We start from the raw sequence: 16814 nt of genomic DNA, 5'->3' as shown, positions 1-16814 counted from the left end.
GGGTTGATTCCATTCCATTCCATTCCTTTCCATTATATTCCATTGCATTCCATTCCATTCGGGTTCATTCCATTCCATTCCATGCCATTCCATTCCATTCCATTCCATTCCCTTCGTGTTGAATCCATTCCATTCCCTTCCATTCCATCCCATTCCATTCTATTCCATTCCATTCCGATACATTCCATTCCATTCCCTTCCATTCGTGTTGATTCCATTCCATGCCATGCCATTCCATTCCATTCCGGTTGATTCCATTCCATTCCATTCCATTCCACTCCATTCCATTCCATTTCATTTCCTTCGTGTTGATTCCATTCCATTCAATTCCATTCCGTTCCATTCCATTCCATTCCATTAGAGTTGATTCCATTCCATTCCATTCAATTCCATTCCATTCCATTTCATTCCATTCTCGATGATTCCATTCCATTCCATTCCATTCGGGTTGATTCCATTCCATTTCATTCCATTAGATTCCATTCCTTTCCATTCCATTCGTGTTAATTCCATGCCATTCCACTCCATTCCATTGCCTTCCATTCCATTCCATTCCATTCGGGTTGCTTCTATTCCATTCCAGAACATTCCATTCCATTCCATTCCGATTGATTCCATTCCATTCCATTGCATTCCATTCCATTCCACTCCATTCCATTGTGGTTGATTTCTTTCCATTCCATTCCATTCCATTCCTTTCCATTCCGTTTCACTCCATTCCGTTCAATTTCATTCCATTCGGGTTGAATCCATTCCATTCCATTCCTTTCCATTATATTCCATTCCATTCCATTCCATTCGGGTTGATTCCATTCCATTCCATTCCATTCCATTCCATTCCATTCCATTCCCTTCGGGTTGAATAAATTCCATTCCCTTCCATTCCATTCCATTCCATTCGGGTTGATTCCATTCCATTCCATTCCATTCCATTCCATTCCGGTTGATTCCATTCCATTTCTTTCCATTCCATTCCATTCCATTCCATTCCATTCTGGTTTATTCCATTCCATTCCATTCCATTCCATTCCATTCCATTCTATTCCATTCTATCCCATTCCATTCCATTCCATTCGGGATGATTCCATTCCATTCCATTCCATACCTTTCCATTGCTGTTGATTCCATTCCATTCCATTCCATTCCATTCCACTCCATTCCATTCCATTCCGTTTTTGTTGATTCCATTCCGTTCCAATCCATACCATTCCATTCCATTCCATTCCAGTTAATTCCATTCCATTCCATTTCATTCAATTCCATTCTGGTTGATTCCATTCCATTTCTTCCTATTCCATTCCATTCCATTCCATTCTATTCCATTCCATTCCATTCTATTCGCGTTGATACCATTCCATCCCATTCCATTCCATTCCATCCCATTCCATTCCATTCCATTCGGGTTGATTCCATTGCATTCCATTCCATTCCATACCATTTGCGTGGATTCCATTCCATTCCATTCAATTCCATTGCATTCCATTCCATTCGGGTTGATTCCTTTCCTTTCCATTCCACTGCATTCCATTCCATACCATTCCATTCCATTCCACTCAGGTTGATTCCATTCCATTTCTTTCCATTCCATTCAATTCCATTCCATTCCCTTCGGGTTCATTCCATTCCATTCCATTCCATTCCATTCCATTCCGTTCCATTCCATTCCATTCTATGCCATTCCAATCCATTCCATTCCGTTTGATTCCATTCCATTCCATTCCATACCATTCCATTCCTGTTGATTCCTTTCAATTCCACTCCATTCCATTCCATTCCGTTTGGGTTGATTCCATTCCGTTCCAATCCATACCATTCCATTCCATTCGGGTTGATTCCATTCCATTCCATTCCATTCCATTTCATTGCATTCTGTTTGATTCCATTCCATTCCATTCCATTCCATTCCATTCCATTCTGGTTGATTCCATTCCATTCCATTCCATTCCATTTCATTACATTCCATTCGGGTTGATTCCATTCCATTCCATTCTATTCCATTCCATTCCATTCCATTCGCTTTGATTCCATTCCATTCGATTCCATTCCATTCGGATTGACTCCATTCCATTCCATTTCATTCCATTCTATTCCATTCCATTGCATTGCATTTCATTCCATTCGGATAGATTCCGTTCTATTCCATTCCTATCCATACCATTCCATACCGGTTCATTCCATTCCATTCCATTCCATTCCATTCCATTCCATCCCATTCCATTTGGGTTGATTCCATTCCATTCCATTCCATTCCATTTCATTCCAATCCATTCGGTTTCATTCCATTCCATTCCATTCCATGCCATTCGGTTGCTTCCATTCCAATCCAGAACATTCCATTCCGTTCCATTCAATTCCGGTTCATTCCATTCCATTCCATTCCATTCCATTCTATTCCATTCTGTTTAATTCCATTCCATTCCATTCCATTCGAGTTGATTCCATTCCATTCCATTCTATTCCATTCCATTCCATTCCATTCCATTCTATTCGCGTTGATTCCATTCCATCCCTTTCCATTCCATTCCATTCCATTCCATTCCATTCCATTCCATTCCATTCCATTCGGGTTGATTCCATTGCATTCCATTCCATTCCATTCTATTCTATTCCATTCCATTCGGGTTCATTCCATTCCATTCCGTTCCATTCGATTCCATTCCATTCCATTCCATTCGGGATGCTTCCATTCCAGTCAAGAACATTCCATTCCATTCCATTCCATTCCATTCCGGTTGATTCCATTGCATTCCATTCCATTCCATTTCATTCCATTCGGGTTGATTCCATTCCATTACATTCCATTACATTCCATTCTGGTTGATCCTATTCGATTCCATTCGCTTCAATTCCATTCCATTCCATTCCATTCGAGTTGCTTCCATTCCATTCCAGAACATTCCATTCCATTCCTTTCCATTCTTTCCATTCCATTCTATTCGGGTTCATTCCATTCCATTCCATTCCATTCCGTTCCATTCTGGTAGAATCCATTCCGTTCCATTCCAATCCATTCCATTCCATTCCGATTGATTCCATGCCATTCCTTTCCATTCCATTCCGTTCCATTCCATTCCATTCCGATTAATTCCATGCCATTCCATTGCATTCCATTCCATTCCACTCCATTCCTCTGTGGTTGATTCCATTCCATTCCATTCCATTCCATTCCATTCCATTCCATTCCATTCCTTTCCAATCCGTTTCATTCCATTCCATTCAATTTCAATCCATTCGGGTTGATTCCATTCCATTCCATTCCATTCCATTCCATTAGGGTTGATGCCATTCCATTCCATTCAACACCATTCTATTCCATTTGGGTTGATTCCATTCCATTCCATTCCATTCCATTCCATTACATTCGGGTTAATTCCATTTCATTCCATTCCATTCGATTCCATTTCATTCCATTCCATTCGGGATGCTTCCATTCCAGTCAAGAACATTCCATTCCATTCCATTCCATTCCTATCCATTCCTTTCCATTCCGGTTTATCCCTTTACATTCCATTCCATTCCTTTCGTTTTGATTCCATTCCATTCCATTCCATTCCATTCCATTCGGTTTGATTCCATTCCATTCCATTACATTGCTTTCCATTCCATTCCATTTCATTCCTTTCGGGTTGATTCCATTCCATTCCACTCCATTCCATTCTGGTCGATTCCATTCCATTCCATTCCCTTCATTTCCATTCCATTCCATTCCATTCTGGTTGCTTCCATTCCGATCCAGAACATTCCATTCCATTCCTTTCCATTACATTCCATTCCGTTCCATTCGGGTTCATTCCATTCAATTCCATTCCATTCCATTCCATTCCATTCCATTCCATTCCATTCCACTCGGGATGTTTCCATTCCATTTCATTCTATTCCATTCCATTCCATTCCAATCCATTCCATTCTGGATGATTACATTCCATTCCATTCGTGTTGATACCATTCCATTCCACGCCATTCCATTCCATTCCTTTAGGGTTGTTGCCGTTCAATTCCATTCCATACCATTCCATTATATTTGGGTTGATTCCATTCCATTCCATTCCATTACATTCGGGTTAATTCCATTCCATTCCTTCCCATTCGATTCCATTCCATTCCATTCCATTCGGGATGCTTCCATTCCAGTCAAGAACATTCCATTACATAACATTCCATTCCATTCCATTCCGGTTGATTCCATTGCATTCCATTCCATTCCATTTCATTCCATTCGGGTTGATTCCATTCCATTCCATTCCATTACATTCCATTCTGGTTGATCCTATTCGATTCCATTCGCTTCAATTCCATTCCATTCCATTCCATTCGAGTTGCTTCCATTCCAATCCAGAACATTCCATTCCATTCCTTTCCATTCTTTCCATTCCATACTATTCGGGTTCATTCCATTCCATTCCATTCCATTCCGTTCCATTCTGGTAGAATCCATTCCGTTCCATTCCAATCCATTCCATTTCATTCCGATTGATTCCATGCCATTCCTTTCCATTCCATTCCATTCCGTTCCATTCCATTCCATTCCGATTAATTCCATTCCATTCCATTGCATTCCATTCCATTCCACTCCATTCCTCTGTGGTTGATTGCATTCCATTCCATTCCATTCCATCCCATTCCATTCCATTCCATTCCTTTCCAATCCGTTTCATTCCATTCCATTCAATTTCAATCCATTCGGGTTGATTCCATTCCATTCCATTCCTTTCCATTATATTCCATTGCATTCCATTCCATTCGGGTTCATTCCATTCCATTCCATTCCATTCCATTCCATTCCCTTCGTGTTGAATCCATTCCATTCCCTTCCATTCCATCCCATTCCATTCTATTCCATTCCATTCCGATACATTCCATTCCATTCCCTTCCATTCGTGTTGATTCCATTCCATGCCATGCCATTCCATTCCATTCCGGTTGATTCCATTCCATTCCATTCCATTCCATTCCATTCCACTCCATTCCATTCCATTTCATTTCCTTCGTGTTGATTCCATTCCATTCCATTCCATTCCGTTCCCTTCCATTCCATTCCATTAGAGTTGATTCCATTCCATTCCATTCCATTCCATTCCATTCCATTTCATTCCATTCTCGATGATTCCATTCCATTCCATTCCATTCCATTCGGGTTGATTCCATTCCATTTCATTCCATTAGATTCCATTCCTTTCCATTCCATTCGTGTTAATTCCATGCCATTCCACTCCATTCCATTGCCTTCCATTCCATTCCATTCCATTCGGGTTGCTTCTATTCCATTCCAGAACATTCCATTCCATTCCATTCCGATTGATTCCATTCCATTCCATTGCATTCCATTCCATTCCACTCCATTCCATTGTGGTTGATTTCTTTCTATTCCATTCCATTCCATTCCTTTCCATTCCGTTTCACTCCATTCCGTTCAATTTCATTCCTTTCGGGTTGAATCCATTCCATTCCATTCCTTTCCATTATATTCCATTCCATTCCATTCCATTCGGGTTCATTACATTCCATTCCATTCCATTCCATTCCATTCCATTCCATTCCCTTCGGGTTGAATAAATTCCATTCCCTTCCATTCCATTCCATTCCATTCGGGTTGATTCCATTCCATTCCATTCCATTCCATTACATTACATTCCATTCCGGTTGATTCCATTCCATTTCTTTCCATTCCATTCCATTCCATTCCATTCCATTCTGGTTTATTCCATTCCATTCCATTCCATTCCATTCCATTCCATTCTATTCCATTCTATCCCATTCCATTCCATTCCATTCGGGATGATTCCATTCCATTACATTCCATACCTTTCCATTGCTGTTGATTCCATTCCATTCCATTCCATTCCATAACACTCCATTCCATTCCATTCCGTTTTTGTTGATTCCATTCCGTTCCAATCCATACCATTCCATTCCATTCCATTGCAGTTAATTCCATTCCATTTCTTTTCATTCAATTCCATTCTGGTTGATTCCATTCCATTTCTTCCTATTCCATTCCATTCCATTCTATTCCATTCCATTCTATTCGCGTTGATTCCATTCCATCCCATTCCATTCCATTCCATCCCATTCCATTCCATTCCATTCGGGTTGATTCCATTGCATTCCATTCCATTCCATACCATTTGCGTGGATTCCATTCCATTCCATTCAATTCCATTGCATTCCATTCCATTCGGGTTGATTCCTTTCCATTCCATTCCATTGCATTCCATTCCATACCATTCCATTCCATTCCACTCAGGTTGATTCCATTCCATTTCTTTCCATTCCATTCCATTCCATTCCATTCCATTCGGGTTTATTCCATTCCATTCCATTCCATTCCATTCCATTCCATTCCATTCCATTCCGTTCCATTCCATTCCATTATATGCCATTCCAATCCATTCCATTCCGTTTGATTCCATTCCATTCCATTCCATACCATTCTATTCCTGTTGATTCCTTTCAATTCCACTCCATTCCATTCCATTCCGTTTGGGTTGATTCCATTCCGTTCCAATCCATACCATTCCATTCCATTCGGGTTGATTCCATTCCATTCCATTCCATTCCATTTCATTGCATTCTGTTTGATTCCATTCCATTCCATTCCATTCTGGTTGATTCCATTCCATTCCATTCCATTCCATTTCATTACATTCCATTCGGGTTGATTCCATTCCATTCCATTCTATTCCATTCCATTCCATTCCATTCGCTTTGATTCCATTCCATTCGATTCCATTCCATTCGGATTGACTCCATTCCATTCCATTTCATTCCATTCTATTCCATTCCATTGCATTGCATTTCATTCCATTCGGGTAGATTCCGTTCTATTCCATTCCTATCCATACCATTCCATACCGGTTCATTCCATTCCATTCCATTCCATTCCATTCCATTCCATCCCATTCCATTTGGGTTGATTCCATTCCATTCCATTCCATTCCATTTCATTCCAATCCATTCGGTTTCATTCCATTCCATTCCATTCCATGCCATTCGGTTGCTTCCATTCCAATCCAGAACATTCCATTCCATTCCATTCAATTCCGCTTCATTCCATTCCATTCCATTCCATTCCATTCTATTCCATTCTGTTTAATTCCATTCCATTCCATTCCATTCGAGTTGATTCCATTCCATTCCATTCTATTCCATTCCATTCCATTCCATTCCATTCCATTCCATTCTATTCGCGTTGATTCCATTCCATCCCTTTCCATTCCATTGCATCCCATTCCATTCCATTCCATTCCATTCGGGTTGATTCCATTGCATTCCATTCCATTCCATTCTATTCCATTCCATTCGGGTTCATTCCATTCCATTCCGTTCCATTCGATTCCATTCCATTCCATTCCATTCGGGATGCTTCCATTCCAGTCAAGAACATTCCATTCCATTCCATTCCATTCCATTCCGGTTGATTCCATTGCATTCCATTCCATTCCATTTCATTCCATTCGGGTTGATTCCATTCCATTACATTCCATTACATTCCATTCTGGTTGATCCTATTCGATTCCATTCGCTTCAATTCCATTCCATTCCATTCCATTCGAGTTGCTTCCATTCCATTCCAGAACATTCCATTCCATTCCTTTCCATTCTTTCCATTCCATTCTATTCGGGTTCATTCCATTCCATTCCATTCCATTCCGTTCCATTCTGGTAGAATCCATTCCGTTCCATTCCAATCCATTCCATTCCATTCCGATTGATTCCATGCCATTCCTTTCCATTCCATTCCGTTCCATTCCATTCCATTCCGATTAATTCCATGCCATTCCATTGCATTCCATTCCATTCCACTCCATTCCTCTGTGGTTGATTCCATTCCATTCCATTCCATTCCATTCCATTCCATTCCTTTCCAATCCGTTTCATTCCATTCCATTCAGTTTCAATCCATTCGTGTTGATTCCATTCCATTCCATTCCATTCCATTCCATTAGGGTTGATGCCATTCCATTCCATTCAACACCATTCTATTCCATTTGGGTTGATTCCATTCCATTCCATTCCATTACATTACATTACATTACATTCGGGTTAATTCCATTCCATTCCATTCCATTCGATTCCATTTCATTCCATTCCATTCGGGATGCTTCCATTCCAGTCAAGAACATTCCATTCCATTCCATTCCATTCCTATGCATTCCTTTCCATTCCGGTTTATCCCTTTACATTCCATTCCATTCCTTTCGTTTTGATTCCATTCCATTCCATTCCATTCCATTCCATTCCATTCGGTTTGATTCCATTCCATTCCATTACATCGCTTTCCATTCCATTCCATTTCATTCCTTTCGGGTTGATTCCATTCCATTCCACTCCATTCCATTCTGGTCGATTCCATTCCATTCCATTCCCTTCATTTCCATTCCATTCCATTCCATTCTGGTTGCTTCCATTCCGATCCAGAACATTCCATTCCATTCCTTTCCATTACATTCCATTCCGTTCCATTCGGGTTCATTCCATTCAATTCCATTCCATTCCATTCCATTCCATTCCATTCCATTCCATTCCACTCGGGATGTTTCCATTCCATTTCATTCTATTCCATTCCATTCCATTCCAATCCATTCCATTCTGGATGATTACATTCCATTCCATTCGTGTTGATACCATTCCATTCCACGCCATTCCATTCCATTCCTTTAGGGTTGTTGCCGTTCAATTCCATTCCATACCATTCCATTATATTTGGGTTGATTCCATTCCATTCCATTCCATTACATTCGGGTTAATTCCATTCCATTCCTTCCCATTCGATTCCATTCCATTCCATTCCATTCGGGATGCTTCCATTCCAGTCAAGAACATTCCATTACATAACATTCCATTCCATTCCATTCCGGTTGATTCCATTGCATTCCATTCCATTCCATTTCATTCCATTCGGGTTGATTCCATTCCATTCCATTCCATTACATTCCATTCTGGTTGATCCTATTCGATTCCATTCGCTTCAATTCCATTCCATTCCATTCCATTCGAGTTGCTTCCATTCCAATCCAGAACATTCCATTCCATTCCTTTCCATTCTTTCCATTCCATTCTATTCGGGTTCATTCCATTCCATTCCATTCCATTCCGTTCCATTCTGGTAGAATCCATTCCGTTCCATTCCAATCCATTCCATTTCATTCCGATTGATTCCATGCCATTCCTTTCCATTCCATTCCATTCCGTTCCATTCCATTCCATTCCGATTAATTCCATTCCATTCCATTGCATTCCATTCCATTCCACTCCATTCCTCTGTGGTTGATTGCATTCCATTCCATTCCATTCCATTCCATTCCATTCCTTTCCAATCCGTTTCATTCCATTCCATTCAATTTCAATCCATTCGGGTTGATTCCATTCCATTCCATTCCTTTCCATTATATTCCATTGCATTCCATTCCATTCGGGTTCATTCCATTCCATTCCATTCCATTCCATTCCATTCCATTCCATTCCCTTCGTGTTGAATCCATTCCATTCCCTTCCATTCCATCCCATTCCATTCTATTCCATTCCATTCCGATACATTCCATTCCATTCCCTTCCATTCGTGTTGATTCCATTCCATGCCATGCCATTCCATTCCATTCCGGTTGATTCCATTCCATTCCATTCCATTCCATTCCATTCCATTCCATTCCATTCCATTTCATTTCCTTCGTGTTGATTCCATTCCATTCCATTCCATTCCGTTCCCTTCCATTCCATTCCATTAGAGTTGATTCCATTCCATTCCATTCAATTCCATTCCATTCCATTTCATTCCATTCTCGATGATTCCATTCCATTCCATTCCATTCCATTCGGGTTGATTCCATTCCATTTCATTCCATTAGATTCCATTCCTTTCCATTCCATTCGTGTTAATTCCATGCCATTCCACTCCATTCCATTGCCTTCCATTCCATTCCATTCCATTCGGGTTGCTTCTATTCCATTCCAGAACATTCCATTCCATTCCATTCCGATTGATTCCATTCCATTCCATTGCATTCCATTCCATTCCACTCCATTCCATTGTGGTTGATTCCTTTCCATTCCATTCCATTCCATTCCTTTCCATTCCGTTTCATTCCATTCCATTCAATTTCATTCCATTCGGGTTGAATCCATTCCATTCCATTCCTTTCCATTATATTCCATTCCATTCCATTCCATTCGGGTTCATTCCATTCCATTCCATTCCATTCCATTCCCTTTGGGTTGAATAAATTCCATTCCCTTCCATTCCATTTCATTCCATTCGGGTTGATTCCATTCCATTCCATTCCATTCCATTCCATTCCATTCCATTCCGGTTGATTCCATTCCATTTCTTTCCATTCCATTCCATTCCATTCCATTCCATTCTGGTTTATTCCATTCCATTCCATTCCATTCCATTCCATTCCATTCCATTCCATTCCATTCCATTCTATTCCATTCTATCCCATTCCATTCCATTCCATTCGGGATGATTCCATTCCATTCCATTCCATACCTTTCCATTGCTGTTTATTCCATTCTATTCCATTCCATTCCATTCCACTCCATTCCATTCCATTCCGTTTGTGTTGATTCCATTCCGTTCCAATCCATACCATTCCATTCCATTCCATTCCGGTTAATTCCATTCCATTCCATTTCATTCAATTCCATTCTGGTTGATTCCATTCCATTTCTTCCTATTCCATTCCATTCCATTCTATTCCATTCCATTCCATTCTATTCGCGTTGATTCCATTCCATCCCATTCCATTCCATTCCATCCCATTCCATTCCATTCCATTCGGGTTGATTCCATTGCATTCCATTCCATTCCATACCATTTGCGTGGATTCCATTCCATTCCATTCAATTCCATTGCATTCCATTCCATTCGGGTTGATTCCTTTCCATTCCATTCCATTGCATTCCATTCCATACCATTCCATTCCATTCCACTCAGGTTGATTCCATTCCATTTCTTTCCATTCCATTCCATTCCATTCCATTCCATTCGGGTTTATTCCATTCCATTCCATTCCATTCCATTCCATTCCGTTCCATTCCATTCCATTCTATGCCATTCCAATCCATTCCATTCCGTTTGATTCCATTCCATTCCATTCCATACCATTCCATTCCTGTTGATTCCTTTCAATTCCACTCCATTCCATTCCATTACGTTTGGGTTGATTCCATTCCGTTCCAATCCATACCATTCCATTCCATTCGGGTTGATTCCATTCCATTCCATTCCATTCCATTTCATTGCATTCTGTTTGATTCCATTCCATTCCATTCCATTCCATTCCATTCCATTCTGGTTGATTCCATTCCATTCCATTCCATTCCATTTCATTACATTCCATTCGGGTTGATTCCATTCCATTCCATTCTATTCCATTCCATTCCATTCAATTCGCTTTGATTCCATTCCATTCGATTCCATTCCATTCGGATTGACTCCATTCCATTCCATTTCATTCCATTCTATTCCATTCCATTGCATTCCATTTCATTCCATTCGGGTAGATTCCGTTCTATTCCATTCCTATCCATACCATTCCATACCGGTTCATTCCATTCCATTCCATTCCATTCCATTCCATTCCATTCCATTCCATTCCATCCCATTCCATTTGGGTTGATTCCATTCCATTCCATTCCATTCCATTTCATTCCAATCCATTCGGTTTCATTCCATTCCATTCCATTCCATGCCATTCGGTTGCTTCCATTCCAATCCAGAACATTCCATTCCGTTCCATTCAATTCCGGTTCATTCCATTCCATTCCATTCCATTCCATTCTATTCCATTCTGTTTAATTCCATTCCATTCCATTCCATTCCATTCGAGTTGATTCCATTCCATTCCATTCTATTCCATTCCATTCCATTCTATTCCATTCCATTCCATTCTATTCGCGTTGATTCCATTCCATCCCTTTCCATTCCATTCCATCCCATTCCATTCCATTCCATTCGGGTTGATTCCATTGCATTCCATTCCATTCCATTCTATTCCATTCCATTCGGGTTCATTCCATTCCATTCCGTTCCATTCGATTCCATTCCATTCCATTCCATTCCATTCGGGATGCTTCCATTCCAGTCAAGAACATTCCATTCCATTCCATTCCATTCCATTCCATTCCGGTTGATTCCATTGCATTCCATTCCATTCCATTTCATTCCATTCGCGTTGATTCCATTCCATTACATTCCATTACATTCCATTCTGGTTGATCCTATTCGATTCCATTCGCTTCAATTCCATTCCATTCCATTCCATTCGAGTTGCTTCCATTCCATTCCAGAACATTCCATTCCATTCCTTTCCATTCTTTCCATTCCATTCTATTCGGGTTCATTCCATTCCATTCCATTCCATTCCGTTCCATTCTGGTAGAATCCATTCCGTTCCATTCCAATCCATTCCATTCCATTCCGATTGATTCCATGCCATTCCTTTCCATGCCATTCCGTTCCATTCCATTCCATTCCGATTAATTCCATGACATTCCATTGCATTCCATTCCATTCCACTCCATTCCTCTGTGGTTGATTCCATTCCATTCCATTCCATTCCATTCCATTCCATTCCATTCCTTTCCAATCCGTTTCATTCCATTCCATTCAATTTCAATCCATTCGGGTTGATTCCATTCCATTCCATTCCATTCCATTAGGGTTGATGCCATTCCATTCCATTCAACACCATTCTATTCCATTTGGGTTGATTCCATTCCATTCCATTCCATTCCATTACATTCCATTCGGGTTAATTCCATTCCATTCCATTCCATTCGATTCCATTTCATTCCATTCCATTCCACTCCATTCCATTGTGGTTGATTTCTTTCCATTCCATTCCATTCCATTCCTTTCCATTCCGTTTCACTCCATTCCGTTCAATTTCATTCCTTTCGGGTTGAATCCATTCCATTCCATTCCTTTCCATTATATTCCATTCCATTCCATTCCATTCGGGTTCATTCCACTCCATTCCATTCCATTCCATTCCATTCCATTCCATTCCCTTCGGGTTGAATAAATTCCATTCCCTTCCATTCCATTCCATTCCATTCGGGTTGATTCCATTCCATTCCATTCCATTCCATTCCATTCCATTCCATTCCATTCCGGTTGATTCCATTCCATTTCTTTCCAATCCATTCCATTCCATTCCATTCCATTCTGGTTTATTCCATTCCATTCCATTCCATTCCATTCCATTCCATTCCATTCTATTCCATTCTATCCCATTCCATTCCATTCCATTCGGGATGATTCCATTCCATTCCATTCCATACCTTTCCATTGCTGTTGATTCCATTCCATTCCATTCCATTCCATTCCACTCCATTCCATTCCATTCCGTTTGTGTTGATTCCATTCCGTTCCAATCCATACCATTCCATTCCATTCCATTCCGGTTAATTCCATTCCATTCCATTTCATTCAATTCCATTCTGGTTGATTACATTCCATTTCTTCCTATTCCTTTCCATTCCATTCTATTCCATTCCATTCCATTCTATTCGCGTTGATTCCATTCCATCCCATTCCATTCCATTCCATCCCATTCCAGTCCATTCCATTCGGGTTGATTCCATTGCATTCCATTCCATTCCATACCATTTGCGTGGATTCCATTCCATTCCATTCAATTCCATTGCATTCCATTCCATTCGGGTTGATTCCTTTCCATTCCATTCCATTGCATTCCATTCCATACCATTCCATTCCATTCCACTCAGGTTGATTCCATTCCATTTCTTTCCATTCCATTCCATTCCATTCCATTCCATTCGGGTTTATTCCATTCCATTCCATTCCATTCCATTCCATTCCATTCCATTCCATTCCATTCCGTTCCATTCCATTCCATTCTATGCCATTCCAATCCATTCCATTCCGTTTGATTCCATTCCATTCCATTCCATACCATTCCATTCCTGTTGATTCCTTTCAATTCCACTCCATTCCATTCCATTCCGTTTGGGTTGATTCCATTCCGTTCCAATCAATACCATTCCATTCCATTCGGTTGATTCCATTCCATTCCATTCCATTCCATTTCATTGCATTCTGTTTGATTCCATTCCATTCCATTCCATTCCATTCCATTCCATTCTGGTTGATTCCATTCCATTCCATTCCATTCCATTTCATTACATTCCATTCGGGTTGATTCCATTCCATTCCATTCTATTCCATTCCATTCCATTCCATTCGCTTTGATTCCATTCCATTCTATTCCATTCCATTCCATTCCATTCGCTTTGATTCCATTCCATTCGATTCCATTCCATTCGGATTGACTCCATTCCATTCCATTTCATTCCATTCTATTCCATTCCTATCCATACCATTCCATACCGGTTCATTCCATTCCATTCCATTCCATTCCATTCCATTCCATTCCATCCCATTCCATTTGGGTTAATTCCATTCCATTCCATTCCATTCCATTTCATTCCAATCCATTCGGTTTCATTCCATTCCATTCCATTCCATGCCATTCGGTTGCTTCCATTCCAATCCAGAACATTCCATTCCGTTCCATTCAATTCCGGTTCATTCCATTCCATTCCATTCCATTCCATTCTATTCCATTCTGTTTAATTCCATTCCATTCCATTCCATTCGAGTTGATTCCATTCCATTCCATTCTATTCCATTCCATTCCTTTCCATTCCATTCCATTCCATTCTATTCGCGTTGATTCCATTCCATCCCTTTCCATTCCATTCCATCCCATTCCATTCCATTCCATTCCATTCCATTCCATTCGGGTTGATTCCATTGCATTCCATTCCATTCCATTCTATTCCATTCCATTCGGGTTCATTCCATTCCATTCCGTTCCATTCGATTCCATTCCATTCCATTCCATTCGGAATGCTTCCATTCCAGTCAAGAACATTCCATTCCATTCCATTCCATTCCATTCCGGTTGATTCCATTGCATTCCATTCCATTCCATTTCATTCCATTGGGGTTGATTCCATTCCATTACATTCCATTACATTCCATTCTGGTTGATCCTATTCGATTCCATTAGCTTCAATTCCATTCCATTCCATTCCATTCGAGTTGCTTCCATTCCATTCCAGAACATTCCATTCCATTCCTTTCCATTCTTTCCATTCCATTCTATTCGGGTTCATTCCATTCCATTCCATTCCGTTCCGTTCCATTCTGGTAGAATCCATTCCGTTCCATTCCAATCCATTCCATTCCATTCCGATTGATTCCATGCCATTCCTTTCCATTCCATTCCGTTCCATTCCATTCCATTCCGATTAATTCCATGCCATTCCATTGCATTCCATTCCATTCCACTCCATTCCTCTGTGGTTGATTCCATTCCATTCCATTCCATTCCATTCCATTCCATTCCTTTCCAATCCGTTTCATTCCATTCCATTCAATTTCAATCCATTCGGGTTGATTCCATTCCATTCCATTCCATTCCATTCCATTAGGGTTGATGCCATTCCATTCCATTCAACACCATTCTATTCCATTTGGGTTGATTCCATTCCATTCCATTCCATTCCATTACATTACATTCGGGTTAATTCCATTCCATTCCATTCCATTCGATTCCATTTCATTCCATTCCATTCGGGATGCTTCCATTCCAGTCAAGAACATTCCATTCCATTCCATTCCATTCCTATCCATTCCTTTCCATTCCGGTTTATCCCTTTACATTCCATTCCATTCCTTTCGTTTTGATTCCATTCCATTCCATTCCATTCCATTCCATTCCATTCGGTTTGATTCCATTCCATTCCATTACATTGCTTTCCATTCCATTCCATTTCATTCCATTCGGGTTGATTCCATTCCATTCCACTCCATTCCATTCTGGTCGATTCCATTCCATTCCATTCCCTTCATTTCCATTCCATTCCATGCCATTCTGGTTGCTTCCATTCCGATCCAGAACATTCCATTCCATTCCTTTCCATTACATTCCATTCCGTTCCATTCGGGTTCATTCCATTCCATTCCATTCCATTCCATTCCATTCCATTCCATTCCATTCCACTCGGGATGTTTCCATTCCATTTCATTCTATTCCATTCCATTCCATTCCAATCCATTCCATTCTGGATGATTACATTCCATTCCATTCGTGTTGATACCATTCCATTCCACGCCATTCCATTCCATTCCTTTAGGGTTGTTGCCGTTCAATTCCATTCCATACCATTCCATTATATTTGGGTTGATTCCATTCCATTCCATTCCATTACATTCGGGTTAATTCCATTCCATTCCTTCCCATTCGATTCCATTCCATTCCATTCCATTCGGGATGCTTCCATTCCAGTCAAGAACATTCCATTACATAACATTCCATTCCATTCCATTCCGGTTGATTCCATTGCATTCCATTCCATTCCATTTCATTCCATTCGGGTTGATTCCATTCCATTCCATTCCATTACATTCCATTCTGGTTGATCCTATTCGATTCCATTCGCTTCAATTCCATTCCATTCCATTCCATTCGAGTTGCTTCCATTCCAATCCAGAACATTCCATTCCATTCCTTTCCATTCTTTCCATTCCATTCTATTCGGGTTCATTCCATTCCATTCCATTCCATTCCGTTCCATTCTGGTAGAATCCATTCTGTTCCGTTCCAAACCATTCCATTTCATTCCGATTGATTCCATGCCATTCCTTTCCATTCCATTCCATTCCGTTCCATTCCATTCCATTCCGATTAATTCCATTCCATTCCATTGCATTCCATTCCATTCCACTCCATTCCTCTGTGGTTGATTGCATTCCATTCCATTCCATTCCATTCCATTCC

The sequence above is a fragment of the Pan paniscus genome, chromosome 18 (genome assembly GCF_029289425.2).
Source record: "Pan paniscus chromosome 18, NHGRI_mPanPan1-v2.0_pri, whole genome shotgun sequence".
NCBI classification, from domain to species: Eukaryota; Metazoa; Chordata; class Mammalia; order Primates; family Hominidae; genus Pan; species Pan paniscus.
The sequence above is the reverse complement of the archived record's forward strand: the minus strand, read 5'-3'. Positions refer to the sequence as shown.